General features: G+C 35.7%; 1 long non-coding RNA gene across 1 annotated transcript; it reads right to left on the bottom strand.

Moving 5' to 3' along the window:
- Window positions 1-2,229: 2,229 nt before the first annotated feature.
- On the bottom strand, window positions 2,230-3,592 carry LOC124637070. The gene is made up of 3 exons (XR_006985175.1): window positions 2,987-3,592; window positions 2,629-2,819; window positions 2,230-2,530 (listed from the first exon to the last, which is right to left on the bottom strand). It is a non-coding gene; the product is annotated as an uncharacterized LOC124637070 (long non-coding RNA).
- Window positions 3,593-6,296: the final 2,704 nt, after the last annotated feature.

Here is a 6,296-nt window from a genome sequence, read left to right on the forward strand (position 1 = left end):
ATATTCCGTATCGCCGAAACGAGGGCTCATCGACGTTTAATAATAAAATTTTCGTTTGTGATATCTGCGCAAAGTTTGAATTTCTCTGTTATTATAAGTTTCATCATTAAATAATTCTCTTATGTTTACGATTTCATTTTAAATAATCTTTTATTTAAGAACTTTTGAATATGAATTAGTTTGGAATCATATGAACTATACAGATTTCAGAAATATTACGTAGTCTGCGATTTTTTTATCGCTGAATAGAATATTTACAGAGGTAAGTCGGATCGATGCGTAGTACGCATGCGTGCTAGTCCATTCATCCCTTGTAAATGTTTAGTGCCCCGCTAGAAATAATAGATGGCGCTGCGACCAATTAAATTTCAAATGTTACGACGGCCTGCGTGTTTAGATAGGCCGGGTTGACGGAAGTAACGCAGCTGTAATAAATGTAGGCCTTTCACGGCGAAAAGTACGTGGCGCTGAATGACTTAGTAGAGCACTTGACACGAATATACTAACATTGCCGACGCAAATGTATTCACGGACATACTTATTTAGGCAGAAATGTAAAATATAGTTGCTCTACAAATTATACGGAAACAGTATTTTACGTAATTAACATTTTTAGGATTTTTGTTCAAGTAGTAACACTGAAAGAAAACTCAACTCAAATTATTGCGTCTACCGGGATGGCAGCACTGCGGAAGAGATATCAAAATGAATCAGTCACCCTCAAAATTAGAAATTTTATAGTTCAACCGTATAAATTTGAGACTGAAAGTAAGATGCCTGGAAATACGTACCTACCGGGTTGAGCACCAAAAAGGTTTGTCGGTAATGTGAACATAAAACGCGGGACTTTGCAAACTTAAACGAAAAAGTTTTCGCATTTTTCAAATGTAGAATTGTCGTTACGTTTTTGTCGCGTCGGAATTGACTCGACAGTGTCGGCTTTATGGACTCCAAGGTTTAGTGTGTTTTCGAATTCCAAGATTATGTTTTGATTGCGTAGTAAAATATAGGATTTATTTTTATTTCTTGTGGAGACGAGGACTGAGAGGCAAAGGCCCTTCGTACGCCTTTTATTTCGTATTCGACAGTTTATCCCAATAAATCCCGAAAAAATACGATTATAAGTAATATTTATTGTGTTTGTTTTTTACCCAGTAACCCTGTTTATTTATCATGTCACATCATGTGCCTACGTAATTTGAATTTGTAAAAAGGCTTGTCCATTTGACTTCACGACGTGATCCTTTACATGTATTCATAAAATCCTGCGATAAATTCAAACAACATTCATTTTTAGAACTTATTAGCTTAGCTATAAAAACAAAATCAACATAATACAACAGTTTTATTACACTGCCGGCCAAATAAATTAACCCAATCTTCGAATAATTCAAAAATGTTCATTTGTGCCTGCTACAATTAATTAACACAACGGTCCCAGTGGGTAGGCAGTATTGTAGCTAAGTTTGAGAAGATGCTGCATTGCGGTACCCGTATCTACATTTTGAATTACGCCTAACAAGAATATCTTATTTGTAGGAACGTTGACAGTTGCACTTATTTGAATTTGTAATGCTGAAAGTTTGGCTAGATCTTACATTTATGTTGTAACTTTGGAGTTCACTTCTATTCTGTTTGTTATAATAGAATTATTGTAAGTACTTACCAACAGCAAAAAATCATCATGTCTATATCTTTATGTCAATATACTCCTTGTTCTAAATGCCACCTACAATGGTGACCAATTTCTTTTAATCTCTAATATTTAGATAGAAATCAGAACACGTTGGTATATTTATATCAGGTCAGGTATTATATCAGGTCAGGTATATTGTATTTATTAAAAAATATTTTCCTTATTTTAACTTAACTTAAATCGAAGTTTATAGTTCTGGGTTCTAGGAACCAAGTGCGTACAATCTTGACCACTAATCCTGCGTTGACAGTCATGGGCGAGAGCATTGAGAGAGTTGAGCTAGTATGCAATCTGGGTTTAACTATGGATCCCGAATTAAGGTTTGAGGCCCATATCAATAATGTTCTGCGTAACTGTTTTTATAGACTGAAGGTTCTGTATGGAATACGAAAGTACCTGTCCATCCCATTGCGCAAACAACTCGTTGACAGTCTTATTCTATCTAGGCTAAACTATTGTGATATAGTGTATGGACCATGCCTTCTTTCTAGGACAGAACACGTTATACAGCGTATTCAAAATGCCTGTGTTCGGTTCTGCACAAACATTCCTCGAAGAAGCCACGTGACTCCGTACATAAATAATCTGGATATATTAAAGATGGCAGCCAGGAGGAGGCTGCACTTGGCCAATTTGCTTTTTGGAGTTATTGATTCAAAAAAACCAGAATACCTATATAGCAAGTTGACCTGGAAACCCATCCGTTCAGATCATGGTCTCCGGTCCGTGGTATGCCCTCTGGTGGTACCAATGCATCGTACCATAGCATTCCGAGGTTGTTTCAAGTTTGCAGCCACACGCTGTTGGAATGATATCCCTCCACCATTGCGACGCCTGAAATCAAAGTTACCATTCAAATACCTACTTAAAAAACATTTATTAAGGGAACAAACTGGCTGATACGCATGGTAACTGTTTGTATTGTCACTTACCTACGGGGTCATGGCGTACATGCGCTGGTGTAGGGATTTCCTGAGGCGTGGGATGCATTGGAGGCACACTTGTAGCAGAAGCGTGGCTCCTGATCGTTGAGCAATCTTGGAGGAGGGGCTGTGTCGGCTCATATTGCTCCAAATATCCTTCATCTGTGTTCTTTGTTATGTCCTCATATATTTTTATGTACCTGTGATATCAATTCATTACGATTTTAATGTTAATTCTAAATTTAATTAAATCATTATTATTCCTTACTTTTTATATTCCCTAATTTAACTAAAATGTTGTTTTTTAATTAAAGTTGAATGCTGCTTACTACGTACTATTCGCAATCCACGTGTAACTTCTACTCACCCACCGTCATGACAAAGCATATTTTATAACACCTCGCACGATCCCAAACTGGGATAAGATAAAACTTAGTCACTCGTTGCTCAAGATACTTATCTCGTATGATACATACACACTATACAATATTTTGTAAAGCATATTACCCTCTTATAATAAAGTACGAAAGCGTCGGTCGCCATTAAAAATACATTTTTATTTTCAGTAGCTGAAATAGTTTTTGACAGATGTTTAAGTTACAGCACTGACCTCTATGGTTTACAGGCATAGATAATTAATGGCGCGACCACATGTATTTTGATCATATGGAGTAAACTAATTATATTCTATTATATTCTTCAAAGAAACACTATTTATTTAATATATATTTAAACACAATTTATTTAACACATATTCGCATAATCACCCGTTGGACGCCATAACGTTAGTTTCGGCTGTCGCTGAAAATCAGCGCTGGGACTTTGTCTCGCACGGGGTCGCAGCATCATGCTGAGCGAGGGCCGTATTGCGTGGTTGTGACGCATACTACCCCCTCATGTTTGTTTTCTTTCTATTTTAGCCCTTTTTTGTTTTATTTATTATATTGATTGTTTATGTAGGTACTTATGTATGCGTCCTCAATTACGTAATTAAATGTATTTTCTTTCTTTCTTTTCTAACTATCCCTATTCAGGTAATATTATTGACCTGTCAAAACGAGGCACTGCAACTGACATGAAAAGATATTGACTTACGTAACTGCAAATCGAAATGTTTACACATTGATAGAGAGCCCACGTAATATTCCATTCACCCTGTTACTCATTGATCAAGGTCCTAGCTAAAAGCATCGGTACCTGTAAAATAAAGCACATTTTTATTGCGAACCTTCTCCCTGACCTAGGGTTTAATGTTTCAGGCCGATTGGGGTCCCTATGTGGGTATCGAGTTGTAACGTGTCCCTATGTCGGCTAGATATACGATATTATAAGCAAGATCGGCTTTTGATACTTTAAGTAGCTTGTTTGAGGAGCTTTTTGGATATTTTGTTTAGGAATTACAGTGAAATTTTCGAAGGTCCGCCAAAATTGCGTCGTTTTCACGTTGTATGTATGACGCTGTTTTTTTTAATTATCGTACAAGATTTGTATGACAGTAAATTATATAAAAATACAAAATCTACCCAGTATTTCCAAAACGGAGTTATTTAATCTTGTAAACGGATGGACCCTCATAAAATTCGACCTTTTTCAGTAAACTTTAAGTTCAACATAACTACGAAAAAAATATATGCTACATTTCAGGCTACCACTCCAACATCATCAGTGTCACACAGTGCTCGACTGGCACCAAATACAACTGCACTGGAATGCTCTAAATGGAAAACGAAATTGCGTGCTCAGTGACATGACTGCCACTAAACTATCTCAAAATAGACGCAATAATGGACCAAAAATTTTTTTTGGAAATGTTTTTTGGTGTTGAATATGCTGTTTGTAATTTTATGTACTTTGAAATCGATTTTATACTACTATTAATGCTTCCTTTTTACAGAAAAAATCCTGAAATTGAAAATCTTCCGCCAAAAGGACAATGGGCGATTCCGGTCCAAATGTCCACCACGAACGAGACCTATATGGCTAGATAGCCCGTTAAATATAGAACATTTTTTGTTATGAAAGTAAAAAAAAATAAAATGCCAGAAAAAAGTTATAGCAAAATAAAATAAAACATTTTATAGATTTTTTCAATTTCATTTTTTCAATTACTTTTCGTGATGTTCGATTTTCGTACTTTCTGTAACTTCTGACAAAATAGAATTGTTCATTATCAGAGAGAAGACACCACCAGTTACATAGAACTTTCTTAGATCCAGGCACCGCTAAGTATATTCAAGCCTCAATTGGTTAGTGATTCGTACATCCATCGGGCAAAAAAATATGAGCTGTTTATATGCAAATGTGTCTTGCTCATCTTAGTTTTAGATAAAGTGCGGAAATGGAAGTGGAATAAAATAAAAAATAATAATGATAACATACAAAAACTACCGAAAATTAAGAATACATTTTTGGCTATAACTTTTTTTTGGCATTGTTTTTTTTTTCACTTTCTTAGTAAAAGTTACTCTAAATTAAGTGGACTATTTGATTATATAGGTCTCGTTCGTGGTGGACATTTGGACCAAACTTCATACATTCTTGCCCAATCTCCTTTCTTTCAAAGAAAAACTCTTTGAAGTTCTTCGGATATTTATTCTTTCATTCATTGCCATGTTCAAGGGTAACAAAATGCACATCTAGTAACATCAAAATTATTACCTATAAAAACTAACTGAGCATCTGCAAACCCCAAAAACCAATACCGTGCAAAGATGACAGCGCGTCAATATTTTTATTTACGTGCTCTTCAAATTCATTCACGAACGCTCCCTATATATTATTCACGTTTTAATCTTCACCCACTATAGTTTCTGTAAACCCACGCCTTAGAGCAACGAATATTCTAATAAGTCTCACTGAATTTATTTTTAGAAGAACACTTTTTATATGTCTTCTGGGAATTAAAGAAGCAACGTTCTTCTTTCAGCTTGGTTCTTTACTTAGCAAAAGTTCCAACGTTGTATGCACGATGTTTATAAATACACCTATTGTATGTGTATGCTATCCATTTGATTTTTACTACTAATAGAATACGTGTTGCGAATGTATGAGCAGATACCGTCATGCATAATATACGTACTTTAAAATGTTAGGGGTGACAATGTTCTGTCTCAATCGATACAAATGTAATGTTAGTAAACTTTCGTTTTACAGTTTTAGCAATGTCCCATTGTCTACTAGTTGTTTTCTCGCGGTTTCGCTTGCGTCCTGTGGGAACTACTGCTCACACCGGGATAAAATACAGCCCAAGTCACTCGAGAAGAGTGTAGCTTCGGTTTCGGAGCCTTTCGAGTCCAAACAAAGTAGAACCTGTAAAAGTATTAATAATCAGGAATCTAGATTGAGCTGGCAGTTTTAATATTACAAATCAAAAGCTGCATCTATCAGAATAGTCACCTCACTTTTGAAAAAATAATATAGAACACATTTTTCCCATCTGTGCAAATAAAAAAAAAACAATCTATTCTGCCACATCCAACGCACAGGATTCGAACAACGTTCCGTTTCAAGCATCTGACGAGGGTTCTCTATTTATCATAATATCACGGGCCCTTGTCAAGGTGCGACTAACTCTTATTAGTTTTTGGCCTACTGTTTTATGCATGAAAGAGCATTGTAATAAACGCGATACTTGTATCGATATGTTTATGGTGTGGGCACACCTTTACGTGGATTTG

Source organism: Helicoverpa zea, chromosome 15 (genome assembly GCF_022581195.2).
Source record: "Helicoverpa zea isolate HzStark_Cry1AcR chromosome 15, ilHelZeax1.1, whole genome shotgun sequence".
Taxonomy (NCBI): Eukaryota; Metazoa; Arthropoda; class Insecta; order Lepidoptera; family Noctuidae; genus Helicoverpa; species Helicoverpa zea.